A 15,678-nucleotide genomic window follows, 5' to 3' on the forward strand; every position below is an offset into this window, starting at 1 on the left:
CGCAGCATTGCAGGATGGTCACAGGCTGGGCTGGGCACTCCTGTGCTACCCAGGCTCTGTGCCGGACAAATTCCTTGCTCCCAGCTCCTGCCCACGTGCAGGCAGGGCTGCAGTGATGCTGAGTCCTCTTGCAGAGACCTGGGGCTACTGCCTACCCATTGAAGAGGCTGGCAAAACTGACAAGCTGCTGTGAAAGCTTTTTATTATTATTATTTTTTCTTTTCTTCACTGTAGCAAATTGCGTGGGATAGGGTTGAGGTTACTGCAAGTATCTGACATGGGTTGTTGTTCCCACTGACTTCCAGTACTTGGCCGTGGTACGTAGCTGGCTTTGCCACAAGCTGTGACCACGGGTCTCACTGCTGCTCTGTCATTTCCAGCAGCAGGGATAGGGGAGGATTCAGGATTCTGGCTCCCAGCGAAGGGCGGAAATGTTTAGAGGCAACTTTGCACTTCCATATCTCCTTCAAGCTGTGACAGTACGGATGGGGTCACAGGCACTGGCTGAGACCTACTTGCATGGGGGGAATTTTAGACTGCTTCAAAAATCATGTTGTTATAAGGTTATATCTGCTCACTTTCCCACAAAACCTGTTCCCTTGTACTCTGCTCTCTTCACTCCCTCCCTATCAAATCATTCTGGAGCCTGCTCAAAAGCTTCTGTGGACGTAAAGCTACCCATCAGCTATGCAAGCAGCAGTGTAATCTCCTGGGACATCCACCATGTCCTGGAAAAGCAGGTCAGTAATGCTGCATCTTCCACATGTACCCACACGGCTCAGTGTTTCCATTGCCACAACAATGAATCAAACCGTGTCTGACAGCACTGGTGATAAGAAGGAAAAACAGAGGAAAATGTAAATTACAGCTCCACTTTGTGGATCAAGAAGCTATGTTATTCCAGCAGTTTCTTGTGTTAAATTCCCTGCTACAAAGGGAAACACCATTTGGTTTGGGGTCTATTTACACTGAAGTGAGCTGGTAAGCATGAACTTGTGACCACCATGTCGTGGACTGCTATGGAGCTATCCTTGGCCTGTGGGGCTCAGAGAGCATATGTGATAGTTGGGCGTGTATCCATTTACTAGGGCATTTCTCTTTGCCCAAATAAGTATTCTGATGGCACCAGGGGGAAAAAAAAAAAAAAAAAAAAAAAGGCTTTAAAAGTTAATTTGCATGTGCAACTGAGTGTAATGATGTCTTGAAGACAGCCTGGTGTCCAAGGCTGTCAGGTCGTTAGTGCTCTGAAATAGAAGAAACGTTGCTAGCCTTGAAAAGCTATGGACAGAAAGATGAAAATTGCTCCCATTAAGCTTGTCTCAAAATCTGCTTGGCTACTAAGGAGAAAAAGGTGGTAATAACCTTTCTTTTTTTTTCATTCTCAAAAATAATAGACATTTGCAGTGTGCTTCAGTGAGTTAAACCAGATTCACAGCTAATAGATCTTCTCTTGAAGGCAATGATAATTGATTGTAATTGAACTGAATTGGGATGGTTTTACTTTAACAAATGCACTTTCTTGAAAGAACACGGCAATTAGGCTCCCACTTCCTGGTAGTGCTGTGCCTCAAACACTTGCTGGAATAGTTAACACATACCTCCTTTGATAGACCAGGAAACGTTGGCCACGTGTGGCAGACTCGTGTGGTTTAATTCCAGGACCTACTGTAAATACATACCTTAGCTTTCAAGATCATTGCTTTGGAGTCTGCGATGGTAGCTGGCTGATTTTCAGTCCCAAAACCCGCCAGTGGATGTCATACAGCTGTGCCAGTGAGGTTACTCATTCAACAGCTCAAACCTGCTGAATAATTGATGTGGAAATGCAGAACCTCCCCCTTCCCCGTGCACAAGGCCAGGGAAAGAGTTAAGCAGGGAGGGAAGGTTAACGAAGTGGAGAAGGCTTCACTTTCCCAGGGCTGGAGTGCAAGTCACAGACCGTGGTAAGTGAGGCCAGGAGCCTCCTGTGTTTCAGCTCAGCTCAGCTCAAAACCTCTCTCCCCAGCTTGGCCCTCTCACAGTGGGCTCCCCTAGATCTGTCTCTTTCTCATACATGCGCCCACACCTACCCAAACAATCAAATCAATTCTCACAGGGTTGGAAAGGAAGGAAGCAGATAAACTGTTACTGTCATCTCCAAGTGCTGAGTGATTGAAGTTGGACAAGAGTAGGTGTATTGCTCAAGGACAAGGAGCACACAAGTCCCCAAATGTGAGTGTCAGTTACTTTTATCACACCCATTTAATCTTGGAGAAGATTAAACCACCCCGCTTTAATTTTCATCTCAGGATTTCCAAACCTCACAAAGGATGAAGATGGCCAAAGGGGGTGCAGAGAAGTAAACTCAGTTGTGCCAGGTACAATTGTGCCAAAGCTGGACCAAGCTCTCCCATGGCTGTTGACTTGCTCTTGTGTTATAATATTTTTGGACCTTGTTGTTCTAGTGGGAAGATTATTTATGTTCATGGTTGCATTTTAGATTTAGAATTTTTGGATCTGAGAAGAAAAAAAACATTGTTTAAGCTATTGTTTTTTAAAACACTGCTCATATTTGTCTGTGTATTTGGTTTATTTGATTTTATATTCTTTCCATTTTCACGTACCGCTGCAGTTCCTACTGCACACAGCCAAAATAGCTGAAAGATAAGCCTTTTTGTATATTAGCCCTTAAGTATATTGACACTTCTGTATCCATCTCAACAAAAGGAAGAAAATGAAAAATAACACAAATAATACAAAATCAATGTGAACCATGAGCACCAGTTTTCAAGAGGATTTTGTTTGTTTGCTTGTTTGTTTTGTTTTGGTTTGTTGGGCTTTGGTAGGGTTTTAGTTGATATGAGGCCAGGTTAGACTGAGGCTTTTCGCTGTCTCAACAAGTGACTAAGAGAAGGAGGCTATATGGTATATATTACAAGCTGCTTTCCCATCCCTTTTCCTGAGTAACCTGTTTAATTATCCTGTGATTCACTTGTTTATCAGATAATGCTACTTAAATTCCTGGCTGTGAGAATATGATGTGTTCTTGATAGACACGAAACGCCTGCGATTCTCAGATGAAAGAAATGATATAAATAAATAAATCTGCCCACGTAGGAACAATGAACTTTTTTGCCCTCCTTAATACCATTAGATGCTAAAGTAACCACTGGCAACAAATGATGCTTGCTAGCATCTCTGACTGTCTGGAAGTGTGCAGCTCATCCCACTGGGCCTGCTTAGGTCAGCAGGAGCCATGGAGCAGGGCTTTTTTGCTTCACTGACATGAGAGAAGAGGTGCCAGTGCACAGGACAGCAGCCTGAGATATGAAAGACCAATTTCAGATCCCTCCCCTCCTCCAGGTTCACTGTGGTACTCTGGAAAATTGCTTGCTTTGGCTAATATTCTCCTTTATAAACTTTACAGAAGAGCACCTCTTTGCTGCCTAAGGCTGATGTAAAATAACTGCGTTGAGAATCTCAGGGTGCTGAGCTCTGACAGAAAGGGAGACAAGACAGATGACTTGTTTCTCTTTTCACTCAGAGAAGGAACCACAAAATACAAAGAACTTCCTCTGGCATGACCGCCAGCTGTTCAGCTGGGGCCAGCAGTTGATGTCTCCATCCCCTGCAGCTTACCTCCAAATGCAAGCCTGCTCTGGTGCTGCTCCCCAGCATAGCCCTCCCTGGGACAGCTGTGTCTCATCCCAGCAATGAAAATATTAGCTGCACAGCACAGGCAAGAGGATGTGAGACACTCAATGTTCACAAGGGATTCTGAATTCCATCCTAGAGAATACACAAAAGACCAGTCTTTCCTTCTCTTTAGGAAGAAATGTAAACTGTGTGCCTCTAAGGATGGATATCCCCCTGCTCGCTCTCTCTCCTCAGAACACGATAACCTGATCAAGGTCTCCTGTAAAATGGAAGAGTGAAAAGAACTGCTGATTATTTTTTAATACGAGGTATGGAGCTACAGAGTAGCAGATAGATTATATATGAATTTTAGACAAGCCCCAGTGTTGTATCTTTCAAAACTTTAGTGGAGCATCATCTCATCCTTTTCCTTCCAGATACATAATGCTACAAAATGAACCACTGCTATTGCCACTCCTGCCAGCAACAGCAGGCTAATGAGTGTCATTAACTGCTTTCCACCCTGATGGCATTGTGCTCCTGCTGCACAGGGAAGCAGGGAACACTCTTGACACTTATGGCAGCAGGCAGCGATGCTGGCACTGCTAAAAGCCCAACACCACCTGGATGCTCCTCCAGAAGTGACTTTCCACATGCAGCCCTGCAAGAGAGAGCTGTGGGAAGTCTTGGGTTGTACACGTGTGCTGTGATTGTTGATTTTGATCAGCTGCATAGCATTTTACTCTAGAGGATGCTGATGATGACCTTTATATTTCTGTTGACTTTGGTTAAATGGGTGAATGTCATCTAAGAAATGACAGTGGGGCTCATGGGTGATGTGATGGTAGCACCTACCCATATTTACTGAGGAACTGCTCATCATGCTTTCACCAAAGGAAGAGCAGCAACAGCTCTGTCAAGTGCTTTCACTTGGGGTCAAGCTGATGAGTGTTAAACATAATTAACTTCAGTCACATCTAATTAAGTACTCTATGGACAGGATGTGTACCTCAAATTTTCACTGTGATTTTTTTTGTCTGATATTCATTAAGCTGTTATAAATCAATGTGAATGAAAGACTGGATGAAAAGGATTGAGCAACTTGTGTCTGCTGAGAGTCATTGCTGGTGAGATGAAAATGGCTGCTGACACAACTCAGTATCAGTAATTGTCACTGTGCTGCAGTGGCAAGAAAAAATATTGCTTTTGAGCTGGCTGCTCAAGGTTTTTACTGCTTCAGGTGGGCTAAAGTTGCTATATTTTGTGTTTGGGTGAATATTTAGAGCTACGCATTACTTTTGTATTAAGGCTTATGGAGGGCATTGGAAATATCATATCTTTTGGTATTGGTATTTTTTTTTTATTTCAAAGTTTCTCTTCCATGACCTTTTGTTTGTCTTGTGAAGCACTATTATCAGTAAAAAGCAAGAACATAATGTTCATGTGGAATAGGCAGATTAAAGGTGCAAGATTAAAAGCATCCTGTATAGGAATATTTGTGAGATACATGTATGCCAGGGAAGGATTACAGACATAGGAATTTGGAGGAAAATGACTAGGCTCCTTTTGTCCTTGTGTTTATGTCTAGACAGAAAGTGATTTTTCCCTCTTTCTCTGTTGATAACTGTGCCAGTTTGAACTGGGAAAGGCCAATAAAAAGAAGTCTGTCTGTATGCCCCTGATGTACCTGTTGTCTTCCTCTCACTACCATTTTTCTGTAGGGCTGTAGCCCAGGGATTTTTTTTTTTTTTGATTGATTTTTTTTTTTTTTTTTCAGCCCTATCCTTATCTTCTTTTTCTTTTCTGCATTGAAGACAGCTTATGGCAGTCAAGTCAGGTGGAGCATGACTTTTTCTCTTCCTTGGCACTTCTAATGCTGACTGCTACCACCTCTTCTGAGTGGCGTGGAACGTGCTTTCCTAACATCTACATGCAATTCACATGCTGACATATGGTTAACATCAATTTTATAGGGGCCTGGAAGCACAAGTGATTGTGTTAACTTTTCCTGTTATAAAGTGGGGCCCAGAACTCATTACTTCTACTGTGGGTCACCAGTTCAAATGCAAACCCAGGACAGGACTAGCCAAGCTTGATGTGGGGATTTACTGGTTTTCGCAATGCTGTATCTGTGAGACTGGTACCCTCAGCACACCGAAAGGAAGCAGCTTGAAGATAAAGAGGAGACATTTTATGCTTCAGCCTGCAAAAGCAACAGCAAGCATCTGAATTGGGCAATGTGAGTTAGGTAGTGAAACCACTGACCTCCATGCCAGGTCTGGTGGACTGGCAGAGCCATGACGAGCACTGACTGTCCTCACCTGGTATCTGCTCACCAAGGCACAGTCCCAGTGCTACTGCTCACAAAAGGCTCCCAGGCTCCTGAGCTCTGAATGTTGTCCCTGTGCCATCAGCGTGGCAATTTCATGCAGCAAATGACCAGTCCCTTCCTTTCACTGACTCTTATTTTGGAGAGGTGGATTTTGTTCTCATGAATGTTACCTGCAAAGTGGCATTACGGTTCAGGGAGGTCTGGGGCAGGCTCCAGGTAGTATTTAGGGAAGATAACCCTGCATGCCCCTCAAACCCAAGCCAGGAAGTTGTCTTGTAAAAACAATGTCACTCCCTTTCACTTTTTTTGTTGTTCCTTCTGAGCTCTGGAAACACGCACTTTATTGCTACACAGCAACTTCCCTGAACTCTATCTGGGAGATTAATGGTTTATTGAAGAACAGGCAGGATTTAGATTGTCATCAAGAGACTCATAAAAGTAAGCATGTAAAAAGTGTTATGGAAACAGAGCATGGCCCCTTGGAGTTTTCAAGGATGGAAGCTGGACTGTATGCATGCCCTGCATCCAGCTCCTGCGCCCCTTTGCTGGGGCACACGTGGAAGAGCAGTAGGAGTCATTATTTGTCCTGGAAATTAATGGGTCCCTTGTGATGTCATTTGCTTTAAATGCACCTTTGCACACAAGCTGATTTTTTTTCCAGGCTAGCTGCTGATTTGTGTGTGTGTGTGTCATACGTCACTGGGAGCACATTAATGGCAGTCAGGAACATTTCTTTTGGAATCCTCACAGATATCCCTAGTGATCCAATTTGAAGCACTGCCTGGAAAATGATTAACTCCTCTCTTTGGTCTATAAGGGATAGGATTACACAAATCTGCTCCGCTGCTTCGGGCCACAGCCAACTCATTCCTGTAGACATCCTCATGTTCCCCTCCAGAGACCCATGCTTTTAAGGAGTCTTGCACGTAAGCTATTGTTGCATCTGAAGGCCAAACTGTTCCATTTAAACCCTAGTCCATAAAAGTCACTATGCTACAAAGCCCTAGGGAAAGACTGGGTTGCAAGCAGCCAGCAAGACAGGGAAAACAGCACCATGCTCTAATGTCAGCTACCCACGTTAGCCTTGTTTCCCTCTTCTCCTGATCTTTCCATGTTATTGGTGACATTATTTGTGTGTGTAAATAATGACTTCACGTATACCCAAAGTGCTATGAGATTAAGTATGCAGGAACTGGCTTATTTTGCAAGTGCATAGTTGCTGTCGCTGCTCCCCTAATTTTGAAGATTGCCTGAAATTCACTATTTCCCCATGCAGTCGCTGGATGTGCGTGTTAAAGCACAATGGGATGAGTTGGAGAACCCATGCTGAGTTGTAAAGTCACAGCTAATGTGTTTAGGAAGCGGTTTCTTTGGTTAAACGTTTAAAATAGAAGCTCTGAAGACTTGTTAGGACAGCTCATCCTTGCACACATAACTGCTTGCCCCAATTCCTTCCATCTAGCATCTTCCAGCCCAGTGCTCTGGTTTCCATGGAGTCCCCTGTCCTCCCCAGAACTACCTGCGTTTCATAGGTCTCTTCTTGTATAGAATAGTAGAAATAAAATTAAAGTAGTAAAACAAATCTTAATTTGTTAACTTTGTATATTTGTCAACTTCATAAATGTGGGGTTTGTTCTTGGCTCGTCTTGCTGGAGGGTATCTCCTATGAACTGCTGAGTGTTTTGCCAGCTGTTAGGGTGCTCTGCAACGTGGTGCCATCCTTAGTCACTCGTTTCTTCTCTCACACGTTTTTCCTTGCCTTCAGTCACAGACTTCCCCAAAGGGTGGTTAATACCATAGCTTGTTTTAGTGTGCCTTTCACATATGCTTTTTTTTCCCCTTCAGTTTTCTTCCTGCTTTGCCCTGGCACAGTGGTGCCACACCAACACCATGGCCCTTCCCCATGCAGGGCAGGCAGGGGGCTCTTGGGGCACCCCAACACCCCTTCTGACCCCAACAGGGGTTAACCTGTTGGGAATTAAAACTTAACTATTGCAGAAATAGGGCAGACATGTCCTGGCCTTCCGGTTGCCCTCATTTGGTGTTTCTATGTGGCCTTCCAGACATTTTCCTTATAGGCATGGAACAGCTGAAAGGTATTGGAAAGCATTCTCTTAATTATGCCACTAAACAGAAGGAACTGTAAGGTGATGAAAAACAAACAAACAAAAAATGAAATGAGAATTACTGCTTCTGGACAAGGTACAGCTTGGTGCAGGGCTGTAAGTGCTGCACAGACCTTAAAGTGCTACTGGGGCCTAGGAGGGAGATTTTCACTGGGGGGCTGTTCCAGTGGGATTTTGGGCTGAGGACATCCCAGTGCCTCCACCTAAGGCCTTTTCACACTGGGGGGGCCCATGTATGGTGGCAGGCTGGTTGTGGCAGTGGCTGCCTCCATGCGTGGCTGAGGGGAAGGTCCTGCCAGGCCGGGCCAGGCAGGCCCGGTGGGTGCCAGGCAGGCCCTTAACTACCAGGCTCACAACAAGAGCAATACACTTGTGATTTTCTTCATAATTGCACCTCTTGGGTGCCACTGCTTGCAGCTTTACAATTTTTAATGCCCCCTGAGGCATGTTATTACTCCCTAGCAAGCGTGGCATGGTACACTTTATTGCTTAATTACGTATCCCCCATCTGAGTAAATCCTCCAGTTGCTAGGCTTGTCAAGCCCTATTTAACTGATAATATTTGCCATCCAGCTCTGAAAAGCCTGGTGAACGATGCACTGAGTGCATCCAATGGATGTTTTATCATTGCTGTGTCTTTAATGCAAATAGCTCTGATGTCTGCTTGTACTTTACAAAGCTTAATTTTGTAGGATAAAAAACAACGTGGAGATGCTTAGCCAACACTTCTCCCTCTTACCATGTTGTACTACCTGTTGGCCATGTCCATGGAGGTGGAGAAGAGATGTGGATGGTTTGTGGTAGAGATCATAGCTATGACCTCAAGCACGTGGCAGTTGAAAGCTGTTCTTTCCCACAGGCTGAAGTCTCCTTCAACTTTGCCTTGTTGATATTTGTGAACCTCTAATTAGGTGCCCTTTCGTTTTGCTTTGTGTCTGAGGATGATACCATGTCATCCTCTATTCTCAGGAGTTTTAATATTTCCAGTGACTTATGAAAAGGGCAATTCTGTCAGGCGTTTTGTGACCTTTAATTTGGGAGAATGTTGTTCTTGAGGATGACTGTGGTCATTTTGTCTGCTGTGTTACTTGCAGTGATAAGTTTGCAATGATGGTCACTCTAGAAAACCAAATGACAGCTTTATAAGTGTGGACTAATGAATCCCAAAGTGAGTTCCTTTCTATCTAAGCTGTATAAAAATAAAACTTTATCTTCTTATGTTTGCTGATGTTTAAATGCATACAGTGAGGTACTCCATATGAGCCGAATGGCCTGCAAAGCAAGGAAAAAATGCTGGCGATTAAGAAGTTTGGGAAAATGGTATTTAGGTCATCCTGGAACTATTTATGAATTCAGGTCAAATTCTCTAACCAGTTACTCCTGGGATTTATTTTTGTCTTGACAGTCATTGTTCCCTTTTATTTAGCTCAGTAGTTAACGCATTTGGCCAGAAACTGGGAATCCCTGAGTCAATTCCAATCTGTGGTTGGGTGGAGCTGGATAATCCAATTCCACTGAATTAACAGTGCTGTTGAATGTCTTAGGAAGAAAGGGCAGTACACTCGCAATTTCTCCCATTGGACCTATGTCCTTACAGTATAGACTATGTTTTTCCTGAACCAGAGAACAAAATATGACAAATACTCTCTAGCCCAGTGGTTAGCAAATACATATAGGCAACAATATACTGGATTTTAATTCCTGCTCCAATGACTGTAACTTGTATAAAGTTGCATACTAACATCAAGACGCTCTAAGATTTTGCTATCCTGAACCCCGGCAGCCAGGCATATCTCATCTGATATGAGATGTAGATACCTTCAGGACTTGATAGAAATCAGCTTGCATCTTCTTGGATGTAATCAGGAAATCACATATCCTATCCTTTCTCTTCTTTCCCTGTTTACGAGAAGCAAATGTTTTACTGAAGCAGCTCTGTTTCAAGTCAAAGCCATTTTGGTTTTGCTTACTTTTGAGGAAATGCCAACTTACTTAAACTTTGTAAATCATTTTTTGACTAAAAGCAGTTACTGTCATGAATCTGTCAAGGTGGGGCCTCATTTTCTAGCTCCTAAAGGGAGGGATAAAAAAAAAAGCTGCTCTTATCTTACAGAACTTGCAGTCTAGGAGAGGAGATGTGGTAAACAGAGAGGTGGGACAGTGTGATCTAGTTATGTGGTTTGGGTGACAAGGGTCACATTGGCCATGGACTGTAGGTAGGTCTTAGTCATGTGGCAACTCTGTCAATATTTAAAACAATTTGAAGACAATAATTGTATCTCACTCATTGCTTTAATGTGATTGTTAAAGGTGCTGCTAGCTACAAACTTTTCTAGTGCAAGCATAAAGGAAATATTCATCTCATTGACAGAAAGAGCCATGTGACCTCCCCTGCTCTTGGTCTGGCCTGTGTGTAGAAGAAAAGGTGGAGCTAGGATGACATTTATTTTTCCAAGAAGAAACCAGTCTCTCTTTAAATCTCTTTGGGTTTTTCCATCCAATTTATAAATGACATGTTATTTTACTGCACCCTTAACTGGAAACAGACCTAAGAGTTTTGATGAGAACACGTTTTGTCTTTTTCTTAGTAGCTGCTAGTACTGAGTAAGGTGCAATGGACAGAATGTCAGAGAAAAATCCTATGAAACATCAACTATTAAACTTAGGCTTTGGGGCCAGTTTGGGAAAGAGAGTTTGGCCTCACAATTTTGCTCAATTCTCTTACAGGTCTACTTTTACTGGGAAAAATAAAAATTCTTTCAGAAAAGTCAGAAAGGATGAAAATATAGGACATAACGTATAAGAAGGCTTGAACTTCAGAAGTGGGGAGCAATGTGAGAGAAATAGGAAAGCTCTCATTTTATAACATGCTGCTTTGTTTTGAGGTTTCCTACACAAGCGCTGACTCCTAGCTTGTGGAATCTGAAGTGATCAGGACAGGGGCCTTCTTGGTTTGGACAGGGGCTTGGACATCTTGGCGTGAGACTTAGAAATATCTCAGTCTTTCATCAAGTCAAGTATGATCACTAGAGAAACTGGGAGGCTGAATCAGAGCCAACAGCCTCCAGTTTAAACAAACAGCCCCCTGCTCTCCACAGTTAAGAACAGACAGAGGTTGTCTGTATGTGTCAGGAATAAAATCATTTTATCCCCACTGCATACAGTGTGACACATCTGTACCAGACATAAAATAAAAGTGAAACAGTTCATTAAGCTACTAAGATGTCCCAGAGCTCATCAGTTTGAGTATTTTGCATATGAACATCTTAAAGGGAACTATTACACAGTTTTTACCTTAGTGGAAGTAGCAGGAGCCTAGCCATTCTGTATGCACGCGGTTGTCTGCCTGAATTTCACCTAGCAATTGGTGTTTACTATTTGCTACCTCAGGTCTGTTGCAAGTTGATGCCTAGCCATTGAACTATCCCTGTGTATGTTAGGAGTTGTTGATACTTGAAGGGAAATATGTAATGTACTGGCTTTGCATCTGTAAATGAATATGTGACTTGCTTTACTTGCTAGTTGACAGAAGTTGTGGGAGCCAGGATAATCAGCAGTTCCTGGATTTCTTTGTAAACAAACAGAGGCAAGAGAAAAACAGCAGCTTGCATGGAGACATTTTCATAAATCTAGTGAGCAAAACCACAGGATTTGTTGCATGAGCTGCCAGGCCACTGCCGGGCCCTGATCCTGTGGCACTACAGAAGTGTGGAAGTTCACTAAATGCATTTACCTGCTGCACAGCTGATGTTCCTGTCTGCCTAAAAGTACACACAAGTCATTGCCATCTGCATCGCTACTCAAAGGACAATTTTAAGGGGAATCTGTCTCAACAGAAGCATTGAGACATAAAGCTCAGAGACAGTACTAATAAATGAGATCTCCTTTTACTTCCCAGAGGCCACAAGTGCTTTTCTCCCTTCAGGGCCTCCAGGGCACTAATCACCATTAATCTCCCCAGCCTGCCCCTCCTGCAGCCTCCTCCACTCCTGCCCATGGCCCAGGGGCTACGTCCTGCCCAGGCTGGGGCCTCTGGTCCATGTACAGCTGCAGGCTGAGCTCCCTGTGCTCTGTTCTGGGCTTCGTGCAGCCAGAACCAGCTGTGAGGACCATGTCTCTGTGGTGAGGCCCCAGGTGTGCCTGGTCAGGGCCATTTAAGGCCCTGAGGCCTTCTCCCACAATTTTCTTCCTTGTTCTCAGAACATGGAAGGGAGGAAGGCATCTTTAGTGCAGCTCCTGTAGCTGGAAGGTATGTTTTTGGTTCTTTCTCACATCTCTTGTTGGCAAAGTTTTCTGCCTCTTTGTGGACCAGAATATCCCATTGCACTAAGAAAGCAGTCAGGCTCTTCCATCAAGGAATTTGTTAGCGTTGTGAGGTGTATTACAGCATCTTAGAAGGTAAAAATGCACCTCTGCTTGACAAGAACTTTGCAGATCCCCAGGACTGCTGAGCTTTCGGGATAATTGTCTATAGATATTTGTGATGCATCAGGAAAATGTGCTTAGAGAGGATCAAGCCAGGGAGCCCAAAGAGATTGCAGAACTCAAATTTTGCTGCTGATTTCTCTGGTGTGGCTGAGAAGTTTCTAGTGTTTTGCATAGCTGCAGAAAAGCTGTGCTATGAGTCACTGTGTTCAAACACTGTATTCAGCCGTTCATCCCACATTTTTGCTGGGTGACCTATGGATCCGTGTGTGGGCGTGTTATGTGGTGTGTATCCCCAGCTGTGCCCAGTTCACAGAGGATGTGTGCATATGGGATGCATTTGCTTGAGAGCCTGGTGTTCTAGCAGGAAGAACTCATACTTTTGTGCTTTGGAGGTCAGTGTTTCAATCCTTGGTTGATCCAAAATGTCTCATGATGGTGCACTTGGAGCTCTGAGGTTTGCTTCAGATGAGTAGTGAAGTGCAGGGCAAGGGGGAGCAGGAGGCAGACCTGCAGATGCCACAACGGGCTCAACAACCCTGCTGCCATAACTGGCTCTATGCCGAGTCCAGTTTCAAGAAATCCAAGATAAACTTTTTTCTTTATTTTCTTTTCATTTCTAGAAAGCTAGAAAGATGTGCTGATTGTAAGTCCCTTTAGCTAATAACCCCTGCTATCATCACTTAACCTAGAGAGAGGCTTTGCATATAAATATTTTAGTAATCTGTAAATGAATATTAAAAATTCTAAGAAGAAAATGTAGTGAAAGGTGTTAAAATCTTTCATGCTCTTCAGTAAACTTGGCTTATGCGTGTTTGTACACTCGTCTATATCTATGTACGGTCACGCAGTTCAGGAACAAAACCTCTGTTTTTAGCAGGAAAGATTGTGCCAAAAACCTGGAGGGTGATTTGAGAACAAAGGTGCTAAGTGAGGTGTGCTGCTTTGTTCTGATATTTCATGTGGAACATAAAAGTCTCTGTGAGAATGGCAGAATGTGGCAGAGTACAAATTTTGGGGGTCTCTGGTATATATTGTCTTTGGAGGTGTTGAAAGTACGTCTTCTGGAATACAGACAGCTGAGACACCAAGACATAGCAAACTGAAGATGGAAAGAATGCATAGGTTTATTTTCAATGACCTATTCTTTGAGAGCCACGGTATATTAATGGACCCTTCCCGTTGCTTTGCTTCCCAGGCTTTTGTGCTGCTTGCTATCTCAGCAGCAGACTAGAGGGAGAAACTGCAGTCATCATCAGTGGATTGGCCTTTGGGCACTGGTTTTCTAATATTGCTGGAGATGTATGAAGAGTTCCCTGAAAACCACTGCCAGAGCATAATTAATACCTGGGGATCTGCCTGTGAAAAGCAATGCGTAGGCAGAGACCGAGACTTAGGATCTATTGAAATACTGGCAAAAGATGCTCAAGGAAATGTGGAAACGCACTAAAAATTTCCCATATCTCTTTTTCATTTAAGTCATGACGATGGCAATTATGCTCAAAGTTCACATTGTCTTCCTTTCTATTTGTTGTTTGTGTTGCCATAACACTGGAGCAGTATGTGGAGGTAAAAGGAAAAGGATGTATTGCTATTGCTGGAGGGAGCACGCATGGTGCCACCACATTCCCTCCAGTTCTTGCAGGTGGGAGAGCCATGGCTTTGTGCAGGTGTAAGCTGGCATCAAAATGTGCCAGAGACAATTTGGTCTCTGGCTGAGAAAGATGCTAGACAGGAAATATCAGGATGCTGAGGGACTACTCTGGGCAAGCATTACTCTGTGCTTCCTCTGCTTTTATTCTATTCCTTGTGTATCCATTGTAGGTTATTCTTGGAGATACTGTGCCACAAAGCTTTTTTGGTCAAATCAAATAATAACCATTCTTATCTTCTTAAGCTCTACAGGCATAGCTTATCTGTGGGGGAAAAAAAAAAACTACTTACACAGAAAAAGGTTATTTAAAATACTTACAATGTCTTGATACACTATTTTATTACTGATGTTGTAAGCAGCTAAAATTTCTTGGATAATCACATTATGGTATTAGACTTGCATTTTAAAGGAATTACTCTCTGCCAGTGCAGTCTGCATCCTTCTATTCAGCAAAAGTGGAAGGGAACATTTATCTTCATGCTACCTCTAAGCTGAGCAGAACTTGGTGGCTGAAATTTTTGAGTTGATGTGCTAGCTGCTTGGTGTGTCCCAGCACCACTGCAAGCTGTGGAACACTGTGGGGTCCTCTAGGAAAGTTGTCAGGTGAGCAGAGGGGTTGAATTCAGAGAGCTGTGGCCTCTCCAGCCTTTGGAACCCCCCAGCGGTTTATCATTCTGTGGATATTAAAGGTACAATGCAGGCGGGACAGCTGACTGCCCTGTGTAACCACAAAGAAGGATCTGGGAAGGGCTGCTCGAAGTGGTATTCACTGTGGTAGCCTCAGGGTTTATGCCATAGTTCCCTGGTGTACTGCTAGGAGTACTGTTTAGTACTCCTAAATTGTCCTAAAGCCAGTGCTTATGAAATTGCTCTGCTCACGTGCAGCAATCCTGAAGAATCCAATTTGCAGGGCCTGTTAAGGGCAGTGCTGGTAGTTACGTGGATCTGACAAAGACCACGTTTCCCTCTTCTTATGGGATGGGATTGGATTGCTGCATACGAGTAGCAAAGCGGGCTCTTTAGATGCTCGGTGCTTGTGGAGGTCAATCAGGCTGGCTGTGCACAGTGGAAGGGACCTTTCTGACCCGTTGGGTACATGACTATGGATGCAAGGACCCCACGTGCTTTTATGTCTCTCATGTTCTCCATCAGTAAGTGGGACTGACTCCAGATCCTTGAGATACAAGGATGATATTGAGAGTGATTTTCATTCAGTTTCCCAGCTATTCACCTTCTCCAGTGTTAGGGAGCACTAACATCTGTTTTCTTCAGCTACTCAGTATTGAACATAGCTCAGACCTACCAGGTCTTAAAGATGTAGATCTGAAATTAAAATTCTGTTTCAATCCCAAAGCATCACAAATCTGAATTCCAGTCTGTTCAAGCTCCTTACACTTCTATCATTTCTGTGCTCTTTGTGAAATCCTTTGGTTTATTTAATTCTTGATAATGACCCATGTGGCCTGATTATGCAGTCACATCATAGACAACATTTCCATGTATGAATAGAATTTATGTCCCACTGA

General features: G+C 43.5%; 1 long non-coding RNA gene across 7 annotated transcripts in view; it reads left to right on the forward strand.

Annotated features, from left to right (window-relative positions):
* The first annotated feature begins 1,751 nt into the window (after nucleotides 1–1,751).
* Nucleotides 1,752–15,678, forward strand: part of LOC106019236 (uncharacterized) — a 114,174-nt gene continuing 100,247 nt past the window's right edge. For 5 of the 7 annotated variants that reach the window (XR_011811325.1, XR_011811321.1, XR_011811322.1 and 2 more), the window contains exons 1-2: nucleotides 1,788–1,943; nucleotides 2,096–2,211. This is a non-coding gene — a long non-coding RNA (uncharacterized lncRNA). Of the gene's footprint in view, nucleotides 1,944–2,095; nucleotides 2,212–12,268; nucleotides 12,323–15,678 lie in introns of those variants that run through there. The other 2 variants (XR_011811326.1, XR_002405232.4) reach the window with 2 other exon arrangements.

This window comes from Anas platyrhynchos, chromosome 9 (genome assembly GCF_047663525.1).
Source record: "Anas platyrhynchos isolate ZD024472 breed Pekin duck chromosome 9, IASCAAS_PekinDuck_T2T, whole genome shotgun sequence".
Taxonomy (NCBI): domain Eukaryota; kingdom Metazoa; phylum Chordata; class Aves; order Anseriformes; family Anatidae; genus Anas; species Anas platyrhynchos.